At 37.7% G+C, this 13370-nt stretch overlaps 1 pseudogene; it reads left to right on the top strand.

The window, feature by feature from the left end:
- Positions 1-229: 229 nt before the first annotated feature.
- Positions 230-13370, top strand: part of LOC147596377 (uncharacterized) — a 75764-nt pseudogene continuing 62623 nt past the window's right edge.

The raw sequence follows: 13370 nt of genomic DNA, 5'->3' as shown, positions 1-13370 counted from the left end.
TTCCCTCCCAAACCCCCTCTGCAGGATATTTTAAACAAGGAGTAGGAAGGGTCTGATTGAAGCCAGGACTTTCAGCATTCGAGCTGTTACTGATTTCTATGCCATCTATTTACGCTTGTAGATTGCACAGGTTTTTTATATTACGGAAAGAGAATGCAAAAGTTACATCATGTATTACTCCAAATACCTTTAAATCAAGTAGGGGAGTTCCAAGAGATATATGGCCAACATGCTGTATGTCCGCGGCGTTTGTCCTTTGTGCAAGGACATTCTGCAGAGATTCTCTGTGATGACCCCAGGGTATGGAGAAAAGATCCTGTATCTAGGCTGTGTGCAGGAAGGAGATGGAGCAGCAGCTTCTATGACAGCAGTAACTCCTGAATCCACCCTAGACCCTCTTAACCCAGCTGAAGAAGATGTGGCAACTGTAAATGTCCCTTATTACTTTCCTCTGTGCTAGTAAAGCAAACATATGGTGGGGAAAGAATGTATAATGGAAGGAAATGGAGGGAAAAAGATAGGAGCAGTTATGGGAAAGGAAAACACGGAGAAGAAAATCAAATCTGTCTCAGAGAGAAAAGAGAGAGGAAGAGGGAGAAATCCATAGGAGATACAAAAGTAATATAGAAAACTAAATAATAACAAATAGCTGAAAGCAACCAGAGTTTTCAGAAGAAGAGAGGGAGGGTATAATAAGTATATGAGACAGAGAATTAAAGAAAAAATCCCACAACCCAACCCAGTAGTTGGAAGAAGGAAAATAGACTTTAAATTGTCGCTAGAGAGTTAGAATTTAAAATCTGTTAACATTTTCCTCTATAGGACACTATGCAGTTTTTCTGGATGAAAGAAATCTCATTCCACTGAATGGAATAATCTGACATCTTAATTAATTATTAATTAGTGTTAATTAAGTGTTACAAGTCCTAATACTGGTGAACAGCCAGGATAGGAAACTTTATACTTAGTCCTGCAAACAGGGAGAGTTGGAGGGGCACAAACCTTCCAAGAGGATATTGCCTTACAAAATCAAGCCCCATCCGTTACAATGACTTTGGTGTTCCACAATACTTTCTGGCCCCTCCGTTCCTCCTTTCTATTTTTTTGGTGAGACCACAGCCAATCTTCTCCATGCCTCAGAAAAATGGCAGCTGAAAAACAAGAAACATTTAAGCTCTTCATTTTAAGCTAGCTTTATGCCACCTAAAATAGCAGGGTCTGCACAGTTTAACTTAAATCAGATCTTTGAACATAAAAGAGTTCATATAGGAGCAGCTCTCCCATGCAGAAATGTCTAAGAAACTTCTTGCTACTGTTTCCTGCAACATGAAAAGTTAGACCACCCTCTGTCCTGGAAGTAGGAACAGTAATCACTACGGCAGAGGCAAGCAGCATCTGGGTAGTTGCTCTGCTCACATTCCCAGTGCAGAAGGATAAAGTACAACCAAATGTGGATCTCAACTACCCAGATCCATCCCCACAAGAGCCATTTAAGCTAAAGATTTTCCTTTTGTTAGAAAGCGTATTTTTTTTTTCTCTTCACGGGTAGTGACACTTGTTCTTGCTCACACAGACAATAATCAGAATGTTCTGAGCATATATTAAGAACTGGGAGAGCAAATAGCTCCTCAAAAACTTTTCTGGAGCGTAATCCTATGTAATCTTATTTCAGATGCTGCTGTCTGGTACTACTTAAACCAGTACAGAGAATACCTCTGCTAGCACAGAGGAGAAGAAGTACTGGTTACGGCTTCTCAGCAGTGTGGGCAGAAGTTACATTCTGCTGCTCTGGAGAAAGGATAAAATAGATTTCCTGGTCCAGATGTCACTTTATTCCCCTCTTATTTATTTCGAACTTGACTGTCCACTGTCATTAGTGCCATGCTGGGACAAGGCGAATCCCCGGACCCTCAGCAGTGTAAGCCTTTCTCCTGTGGGAGCGTTAGCCCCGGAGAGCTGCAGCCTGCAGCACCTGCAGTCAGAAGCCCTCTTCTCCTTGCTCATGGGGAGGCATCCCAGCAGTGCTCTGCTCCCTGCAGGGTGCCTTGCTCCTCTCAAGCTGCTTTCCTAACTCTTGTCCCTAAACTAGTAGGGGAAAGATGGAAGATGTGGCTGTGCAGGGATTAAATGCCTCTTGCTGGAGCAATCTGCTCCCCTGAGCAACACCCAAGGCTGACACTGGCACCGGCTGTTCTTCTCTTGCCATTTCTCTCATCAGCAATAAGACTTAGGAAAAAGGATGAATTTTACCCAGGGGACAGTAGCAGAGACCACTAAATAAAAGATGCTTAGAAATGTTGTAGTGTTTGATGTATGCATTGGAAATTGACTAGGACCACTTTAATCTAATGAGAAATTAGTCGAAAGCTCGAGTTCCTGGATACTTACATTAACTGCAGCTAAAACAAACTATAACATAACAGTGAAAGTGTATCTGGAGAAAGACATCAGCCATGTTTCCTTTGAGTTTTATTGGCCAAAACAAAAATTACAAAAATAATATTATTAAGGTTGCCATAAAATATATCAAATTATACAGAAGAACTGACCAGTACAGTGTAATTTGGAAAAAGCTACAGGAGCCAGAGAGGGAAAGGGAGTGGAGGTTTTTACAGTGCTAGAGATCTGTGAAGGCCACAGACTAAAGCCGTTTGCAACCAGTATTTAATAACATGCTATATTATTGGGTTTTATTACAGTGTAGTCATTCCAATCAGCGTTAAGACTGTGTGCTGAAAAAAGAGAAAAAGGGCATTCTATTCTTGTATAGGGCAGATTATAAAAAATTCTTCCAATATCGCATCCAATTGCAGTTGAAATGAAATTCCTCCTCTGTGTTCTCTTTCCTTCTTCCTTTGTTTAAAAAAAAAAAAAAAGCTAAGAAAAATCTCGATTTGAATAGATTTTATTTTCTAGACATTGAATGCTTGCAATTAAAAAGTAGTGCATAGTTATTTGTATCTGGCATTTTGCCAATAATTCAGTTCTACAAATATTTACTCATTTGCTTAACCTCTTACAGCCAGCAGTCTCTTATTGAAGTAAATAGGACTACTCACATGCTTGGAAGACAGGCATTTGGGGAAATGTGCAAAGCCTCAGGTTAAATGTCTGTACTCATAAAGGACTTAACCCAGAGAAGATGTTTCATTTAAATGGCTTGTTTACCAAGTTAAATGTGGGTGGACTGTCACTTGAAGGCTTCTTTTGCATTTGGCATCTCCTGAAATGAGATGTTCTAAACCAGGTAGAGTCAAGATAGCCTTATTAAAGTTTTTCAGACTCCTAATATCTTTGACTGAGAAAACAGAGCTTTGATATACAGTTGTCAGCTCTTCTAGTTGTTACTGGCATAGATTACAAACCTGTATAGTAAAACAACGACTCTTCAAGGGTTTAGAAATGAGATGTCTTTCATAGCTGAGATCCATTGCTCAAAGCAACATATATGCAATGTCATAGACCAGCTTGGATTGGGAGGGGCCTCTGGAGGTCCAGTTCCTCCTCAAAGTAGGACCAGCTTCTAAGTTACATTAGCTTGCTCTGTGCTTGGGAGATTGTTGTTGTTCAAATGTTTGTTCAAGTGTTTTGTTCAAGTGTTTGTTTGATTGAAAATTCTTGAGAATACAGTATTACAGAATCCAATTCCTGCCTGGTTTAGCTGTTCCTACAGTTGCGTTTGCTCAAAATAAAATCAGTTAAGACTGTTACTCTTTTTGGCTTCCTGTGTAAAACAGCTGGATATTTTTGATTGGGCAATACTTAATGTAAGTGGAAGCACTTGGTAGTCTTTGAGGAATGGCTGATATTTTCAACAGAGGCATTTAAGCCCCTTTTGAAATTTTGTGTACATGTTCTGCTGTGTAGCACTTTTAAGCATTCTGACAATAAAAACAGTTAAAAGCACTGTGCATAAAATAACTCAAGGCAACATTACATGCAATTGTAATTTTGTTTAGGGAGTTTTACTCAGCTGAGATGGGTTTATGGTATAATGTGAACAAACGATGACCATTTCACTGTTTCAGTAGCAATACTTGTCCTCCATCTAGTTTATCTTGAGATTTCATCTTCATTATTGCTAAGGCTGAACATCAATATTCATCAAGAGAAAAGGCTTCAAGATGATCCTGGTAGTAGCTGCTATATCACACTAATGCTTTTTTTGTTGTTGTTGTTTTTAGCTGGACAGGAAGTTCTGAGTTCCGTTCAAGCATCAGTCCGCTATCACTGGCTGATCTGCCATGGTGCTACCTTAGCTGTTACACTGGCGAGATAGCTGTCATCTTCTTTGAATGGACTTTGCATCCAGTCATTGTTCTTACTCATTTCAGGGAAGCACTACAGAAACTGACATTAAGCTGTAACGATGTCCTTTTATTTTGCTTTTTATATAAGCAAGTGTCAACTTGCTTTCAGCTGAGCAAGTATTACGGATTCTCAGTAGTTCAAAGACATTTTTCTCTTAACAAACTCAGAAGCTTCTTGGTTAATGCCTCACTTTTGCAATAGGTATGTTCTTTCCTTGACTTCTGAAATTGTGGTTATTAAGAGAAAATATCAGAGGTCAGACAAGTACTTTGCCTCCAGAAATATTCAGAAAACAACAAACAAGAACTTTTGTGAGATAGTTGTGGGTCCATAAATACTTGGTGTTTGTAGGGTTCTTTAAAAATGGGGCAGTTCTACAGCATTTCAGAAGGGCAGGAGAAAAGCAAGACTCAGGGCACATTTTCCCCAATTGTGCCTCACTGCCTAGCTTTGAGGATCCCTTCAAAGTACCCAGACTGTCATCGGTTCACCAACTGATCCTGAAAAAATTTTGATTACTTTGACAGGTTTTTACAACTGATCTCATTTTTATTAATATTTCTTCCTAAAGTGTTCACTGAATTTTTGATTAAAAAAAAAAGGCTATTTCCAGTCTGACAGAAGTGCCTGTGGAAAGTTCTTATATTCTAGCAGTAGATCTTTTCAAGGAGGGAAGTCTCAAAGCCAAAGAAACTCTCAAACACAAAATTTTCTAAACAGATGATATAATTTGCTTTCAGTTAATTTTTAGTATTTTTGTTCACACTACATTTTTTTGGCATCACTGATGGCAAAACTCATCTGAACAGACATTTGATACTATTTTAAAAATGTTGATTAATTGCCACTGGTTGAACACATCTTTTCCATCTTCTGTGGAGTAAAATTTCCGTAATACTTTTCTTATTGTGACTGATTTGTGTATATACCTATTTTAAAGATTCAGCTTCTTTGAATCTGCTACAAATAGTCATATCAATAATTCAAACAATGACTGTGTGAGTGGCTCTAGATGGTAAATAACCTTGAATAAGGCTGATGCAGCTTTTTTTTAAAAAAAAAAAAGAAAAGAAAAAAAAGAATATTTGTTGTGTAACAGGATATAATATAAGGCTTGATGAACATATTCTGTATTATCCATTAGATTTGAGCCATGTCAGGTACACTGTGGCACTGCTGTAGATATTAATAGTGTAACACGGTAAACAACGTCACCAAGTGCTTTCAATTCTCTGTGACGTATTAATTAACACTTTTGAGAAAATATGAACAACTATGATAGAAACTAACCCAAATGCTTATCGATATCCAGAGAAGGAAAAATTGCTGTTGATTTGTACGGGTATTGGATGAGACCTTTAATAAATGCTAATAGAAGCTAAGTCTGTTCAGATTTGCTTTGCTTTCTTTATGTGATCAAAAGGAAATTTTCTCTGCCAGCAGTATAAATCCAGGCTTATATGTAGAGTTAGGCACAAGCGGCTGAGATACGGCTATGCTGCCACATGTTTAGGGATTTCAATATATGAATAAAGCATCGTCAAAAACATACATCTGCCCAAATGGATGAAGCATGCAAAAATGAAGACACACCCACACCAGTGAAATGCCGATGAGCAGGAATCTAACTGTGTTGAAACAGTGTTTCACAGGGCAATGGAAAGTGAGTAGTAATTTTATGAGGCCACTTCTATTTGCAGTAACATATTTCTGCTCCGCTGCTGCATTACCTACTTCTTGTAAATATGTGTTTACTGCAGTCGCTCTACAGTGAAAAAGGTCACACAATGCACGCAACATTTTTTATCCTATTAGTTCTGCTATGGAGATGCAACAGAGTAAAGCAAATCAAAGATACAGGAGCATGAGTGTTTGAAGGGTGTTCAGTGAACTTTGGAGAGAGCAGGTGTTGGTTACCGTGATATGGCAGGCACATTAGAAACCTTTTGTTTGTGCAATTAACTTGACATCTCCCTGTAGCGTGAAATACGGACAGTTTTTCAGTATTTTGTATTGCTTTACTTTGAAGAGGTGATGAATTATTTGAACAGTAGAGTCACCCACTGAACTTCAAAGCGGTGACAAAATTTTGAAGGGAATATTATCTTTGCTCCTCAAGATTTTAGTCAGTCTCTATTAGCAGAGATCAAGGGACAGTTTATTTAGCTTTGGCCTAAAACTTTCTCTGGAGCATCTGACATTTATTACCACCAACAGGAGACACACACTGTTAGATGCATCTCAGGGCTGATTTAGTACGATAAATGGTGTCCTTCTGTCTGTCTATACTGAACAGGAAATTAGATAGGTGGAAAAAAGGAAGAAACTTCCCTGTCTATAAGAGAGCTAAATGAATATTGCAAAACAGGACAACTCTTCTTTAAAGAGTCCTTCACATTTTCAAAGGAGTGTAACTCAACCATGTGTATAGTTTTGTATATTTTACACACATATCTAAGTATATTGACTCAAGAAAAAAAAAGTTAAGTATCATCTCTGTCTCTTCATAGATTAAAAATTTAATGCAGGAAGACTGCTCACAGAGCTGTTTCAAGTGCTGACACAGCAAAGTGCATGCACTTTGACCTACTGGATAAATAGAGAATGCTGTAATTCATTTGTGACCGGTTAAAAATTATCAAGACCATTTATCATCAACTGTGACATCAAATTTGTCTGATTCTTTGACTAATTCTAATTCTAGATGATTCTAATTCACATACACTAAAATAAGATGCTGTATTTTAAACTATGCTTATGTACTGGATAGAGAGAATAAAACCACACTTTTTATAGAGGAGTCAAGCTAATGTCTGACAGAAAAAATAAAGAAGCTGAGAAGGTATTCAGTGGGGTAAATATTGAAATTATATAGATTTACGGAAACAATTTAATTGATAAATGATAAATGCTGCCAGTTACTGCCAGTAAAGGCTCTTTTTCAAGAATTCTACCAGGTACAAAAGAAGTTTTGGCTTCCAGATGGCTGTGCTGTTTAAAAAAGATGTAAGACGCTAAAGCTTGAGGTGTTCATATACATATAATATTAAAGAAATGAAAGAATTTGTGTCCCACTTGGATACCTGATGTCCTGGCAGATAGTTCACCCAAAGAAAAAAGACACTTTGCTGTCAACCTGGGGAAATACTTCTCTGACCAGTGCATGTGCAAGCAGTCTACTGATGGCACCACTGAGATGCTCCTGTAAGAATTTGAGGGACAGGTAGAAAAAATGTGGTTTTTTTTTTTGTTTTCTGTCACCATATGGTTTGGGAGTTTGTCTCAATAGGAAGAAACTGGCTTAAGCTTCATAACAATTGTCTTTCAGAAATCCTTCTGACTGATCCGAATGTCAGGGGCTATCTTATCCCTCTTAGGCATTACAATACCTCTGTAGAATAGAGATTAGGAAATTAAGCCCTTGCAGTTTCTCTAGCATGAGTATTTTGTTCTGTATTTCTTAATCCCTGTCTTTTTTTCACTGTGCTTTTTACAATAAAGAATTTGGTGCTCCATGATGTAAAGAATGACTTCCTTGTCTTTCTCTCTGTTTTGTTCTTGGGCTGAGCTGCTCAAACATGCTTTCATGTGTTGACGAGCTCATGAGTTTGATGCCTTAAATAAGGGAAAAAAAAAAGGAATGGGCTGATGAACTTGATTACACTGAAAAATCAAGAGAGACAATTTAATTTAAAGGTTCCATCATTACAGATTCATTGGAAATACTGCTGATCATAATGAATTTGTTTGGTATTCATGGGATGCTACATACATTTCCATAGATTATAGTCTTGTGAGATATAGCCTCACTTAACCATTGGCTATTCCTACTGAGTGAATTAGAGTAAACAGTTTTATCAAGTGGTGAATTGCATCTATTGCCAAGTGTTCAGGGTACAATTGTTATGCTTGACTAGCCAGATATTTAGGTTCTCTCTGCTACAGAAGTGACTGACCTGCATAAACATGCATAAACATGTGTAATTTACCTCAGGATTCAGCTAATCAGGAGTCTTCTGCACGCTGCTTCTTTTTTTTCCCATGGTGTTTTTCTTAGTCCTTTTGTCTGTATTAAAAATTATAGGAGTACCTTGCACAAATGTTTAGCAGGCCTTTGTAAGCATCATTAAGGTATATGCTTACTAAGGTGCTTTATCTCTTGTTTCCACGCAATAGTACCAGGAATCTGCAGTACATTGCTGGCCCGTTGCACAAACATTCCTTGAAAAGCTCAACATAGCATCTTATAGCAAGTTGCACTTTTGTAATTCTAATTCTAACTCCTTCTGCCTAAGGTCATGTGCTTTTTCTTTCCTTTTTTTTTTTTTTTTTCCCCTCCCCTTAAAAGGGGTATATTTGCAGGTGGCTCATATGCTAAGATTTGATAGCAGAAGCACACTCTTTCAGGAGTCAAAGGTCACAGCATTTTTCTCACTTTATGTTTTTCTTTATGTAAAATCTGTAAGCTCCCACAAATTCTCCAAGACCATTTCAGTGAGAGACAGAGTTACAGAAGAATAATAGCAGAAAATGGAAAGAGTAGGTACAAATGGTCTAACTGCTGACAGGCCTGCTTTTGCAGTCCTGGGGCTGTGGAGTATTTGCTTCCAAGAACAATCCACTACTTTTTTTTGCAGTATATTCCTACTTTTAGACAGCAAAGGTTGAATATATAACTTTAAGTCTTTATCCTTTGGGTGTTGTCATTCAAGAAGTACTAAAAAAGAGCTCTTCCGCTATTTAAGTCCCCTATTTGAAATATAATGCTGTGTGTCAGGGACGTACCTACTTGTCTGTATACTTAAAATACAGAAAGTGTCTACATTTGTGCTCTGCCGCTGAGTGCCCTGCAGAGGAGCTGCAGAGAGAGGAATTCTGTTGCTAACTGTCCTAGTGCTGCCAGCAACAATGCTACTAACAAAGCATGAGTTAAAATAAAACCACCATTTCAGCTGCAAGTGATGGCATTGTCATCCTGCCTGAAGCTTAGCTGATCAATGTCCTGACAAGTTAGCTGGATTTCAAACAACTGAGGGGAGAAGACTGGGGCAGATAAAACCCCCCTCTTAGAAAAGGAGAGTGAGAATAGTCCAGCTGCTGCAATGGAGCTATTGCAGAGACATGGGCTGTTAAACCCTGAAACCACATTAATATAAGTTCTGTGGCTTTTCTGCTTATGTTTCAAGACCTGTCCACCATGGCCTAATTTCTTCATGCTATTTGTAAATGAGAAGCACTACCAGCTATCCCTGATGCACTGCAAAGCTCAGCAACTGTTCTGGCTTTGTTTGGCTCTTCCGCTGAGTCTCTCTTTCCTTTTTCTACATGCATTGCAGAGTGCTCTCATACACACAAAGCATTTCATTAAGCTTGCTCAGTCAGTCAGCAAACATGGATGACTTAGGACAGATGTTCTCCTAGAACACCTGGAACAAACTTGCATAGCAACGGTAGCATCTTATCACTCTCTCCTTCAAGGAGTTAGCAGAGTGAGGCAGGGAGTGTGTATTACTTATTTGCCACACAGTTTGCACAGGATGAATTGTTTAACCGTTCACACGTTGCTGCTGTAGATGATCCTGCTGTGAAAGTCAAATTCTCTGGTTAAACATGTGGCTGTACAATGCAATGTCAGAGAGTCTGCTTGACATTAGTAGTCACCAGCATACATTGAACCCTAGCACCTATCTGTCTCTTCATGGTTATGATTGATTTCAGCTAAATAGAGAGTTTCATGAATATGACATAGGCAAGATGATACTTGATGAAGGAGCTAGTATTCTGCTGACTGGAGGGCATGGCTTTGTAGTCCAAACCAGCATTGCTGTGGCCATCCATAGCACTTTAATTTTTTCCAGGCAGATTTCATTTAGTACGAAACTTTTTTTTTTTTTTTTTTGTGGTTGGGAGGGACATCACAGATAACCATTAAAAAGCCGAATATTAAGAAAGCCCGTGGCATTTTTTTATTAATGTAAGTTCACCTTGAACCATTGGATGACTTCAGTTACCTGTGCCAGGAATGTCAGATCTAGAGAATAGCTGATGTAAGTAATTCAGATTGTACGTATATTCTGAAGATGTATGTACAAATGAGATACACACAGAATAGAGACATATATCAACACACAGTATGTCAGGAGCAGAAATCCTTTTATCTTCAAGACTAAACTTAAGAAAGTGAAATAGAACATTATCCATATAAGAACCCCTCCACCTGCAACAAAACAACTCACAGAGGAAAAATGTTTGTCTTAGAGAACTTACATAAACAAGCCAGAATATATATGGATGTATACCCTTTTCTAGGCCCTAAATATTGTCTGACATCCCAGGGATAATTTATATTCAAATGTGAACCTTAATACCAAACTTCTAAATGGTAGAACACAGAACATATCCCAAAGTCACCTTATTAGTGCCATCTTTTTGAATGTATTTATGGATTAAGTATTAAAGAAGTATTTAACTAATTTTCAGAGCAGTTTTTTTCTGATAGAATAAAACAGTAGATTAGCTTCACTTTTTATTACATTTTGTTTACATATAGAGTTATGAAGTAAGGAGTCAGTTTAGTTTGCAGTCAGCAACTGACTTTTAATTAACTTCCCTCCATAATTTTAATATAGTTCTTTTGCTGAATATTTCTATTCCACAATAGCTGAAAGCACAGCCAGTACAGCACAGAGAGGAAAAAAATGGCCCTACATTATGTGACCATTATATTTGCATCAGCTTTCTGCCAAGAGACTTTTTGAAGCAGTCAAACAATAAATTAATTAGAATGCCAAAATGGGGCATCAGGGGCCAAACCTTGATTCCTTTGAAATCAGTAGCTGGTGTACTGAATAGTGCTAGTATCTGGCCCTTAAAACTATTCAAATATCTCTGGTTCAAGCAAAATAACAGACTATTACTGCAAATCTAACCTTCATTAAATTTTCTACGTGCTTAGATCTTTGTATGAATTGGGGAATAGGTTTTGTTTGAACTGAATACTACTTCTATTTGATTTTTTAAATGATTTTTAATGTTTTAGTCTCTCCAGATGTCTATTATTCTCAGGGAACAAAAGTGCAGCTAGTAAGCTCCCATATATATACACACTCCCATGGAGACCAGGTAGCCAAGTGGATAACAACCCTACTTCTTATTTCAAAGGTTGCAGGTTCAACCTGACTGAGCTCTGTTTTAATTAAACTTTCTATTTGCTTCTCTATAAGCTATGACATATTAAAAGTCAACCGTGGTTAAGAAACCAGCTATTTACATTTACAGTTAGATGGACTCCATTCCTTTCTGCATCACACAGAACAGAAAAAGATCAGGAACAGTTAGCACAGACATGTCTTTATTGAAGTACGAAACTACACAAATGTTTAACAAAAACTGGGCAACTTTCTGGTTCCAAACTGTGTATTTATTAGAAATGAAGAATCTCAACATGGGCTCTGTATTTCTGCTTTCCTATACTGATCTAAAGCATCTATGGTCCAGGAATGCTGAAAGTGATGTGATATGCAAAGAAATAATTAATCCATATCTACCTGCAAGCTCTGTGATACTAAAGATTGGAATTTCTGAGAGCGCCATCATTGGTAGGCAGAGTAATCGGGAATTTCTAGTGCACAGCATCTTTGACAGCAGTTTCAAATGACTTGTGTTTTATGGGACATTGGAAAAATGACTACATTTAGTTAGAGTTGGATAGCTGAAATTCTGTGCATCTTACAGTCTTTGGGAAAGGGCTAGGTCTATGGCAGATGACAGCAAACAGTACTATTGGGTCCTATGGTTAACTTGTTCCAGTAGGGATAATAGTGATGAGTAAGAGGGGTGCCAAACACAGTCAGACCTGCAGATATGTGCAACTTCTATGTATTTTGTCAGGGATATCCAAAATTCAGGTCAACTTTTCAAGCTATTCACTTGCTCTTACCTGAAATAATGGTGTGTAGGACAAAAAAGTAGTGTAGTTTAACGTATTTCCTACCTGTGTTTTATTTTAGCAGTATGGGTGGACAACAGAATCAATTACTTGTGGAAAAAAAAAACAAAAAACTGCTGGATTTCACCAATTTATTTCTATGGTCCAAGAGAACAGACTTCATTTTACAACTAAAGATTAGAGAAAGAAATTTTACACAGAACAGCATGCTCTGTATCAACACAGACCAGAAATTACACACATACCTCCTTTCAGAGTATTCGTCAACAGACAGATGTTTTCTGTGGTCTGAGACGTGCTCTCAGTGGAGAAAACAGCCTGTCAAAAATGATAAACTTGCAGTGTATTTGCAACTGCCCAGGAAAGCGATGTGTCTCTATGCAGACTGGGGGTGAAGTGGATGGATATTACCCACTTCACTGAGAAAATGACGACTGATACGGAGTACAATTAACCCACATTAGCATTCATACAGAGTCTGCCTAGTATACCTACAATTTCTCTAATTAAAAGAAAACAATCTGACCCAGAACTTATGTGCAAAAAAGATTGAAATGATCAGTCAATCAATCTGACCATCTAACGAGCTCTCTTTAAAAGGGTGCCTAGTTAAATGGTGACATCAAATATGCAAAGTTAAAAATAAGAAACTTAAACCATTGATTGGTCTAAAGCCCACAGCATGCAACTGAAGTTTTAAGGAGACTTGGCTAGGGTTTGCACAGCCAATTCCCCATCTTTCTGAAGATCAAGGCCATTTTGTTGATATTTTTAAGGGAGATTTATGAGACTGAAAATTAATTAAACCAGTACCTGTGAGTATGTTGGATTATGATTGCTTTCATTGTAATCTATATGCCATGTAAGCCTGTATGTTTTTAAAACCCTTGATTGTTTTTTTTTAAGTTTTGGAAGTAGTGATGTTTTAAAATATATCTCCTTTAAGAAGCAGCCAAGTCTTACTGTTTATATTTACCTTATCAGCTTGAATACAGTACTTTATTTTAGTGATGCATATGTCAGCAGCTACCTCAAAGATTTTTTTACATGTGAGAGGCTTAATACCAGTTCCTTTTTCACACATTATAAAATTATGTCCAAAGCTAAAATA

Source organism: Chlamydotis macqueenii, chromosome Z (genome assembly GCF_036417535.1).
Source record: "Chlamydotis macqueenii isolate bChlMac1 chromosome Z, bChlMac1.mat, whole genome shotgun sequence".
Classification (NCBI taxonomy): domain Eukaryota; kingdom Metazoa; phylum Chordata; class Aves; order Otidiformes; family Otididae; genus Chlamydotis; species Chlamydotis macqueenii.
This window is presented reverse-complemented; position numbering and strand designations above follow the sequence as displayed.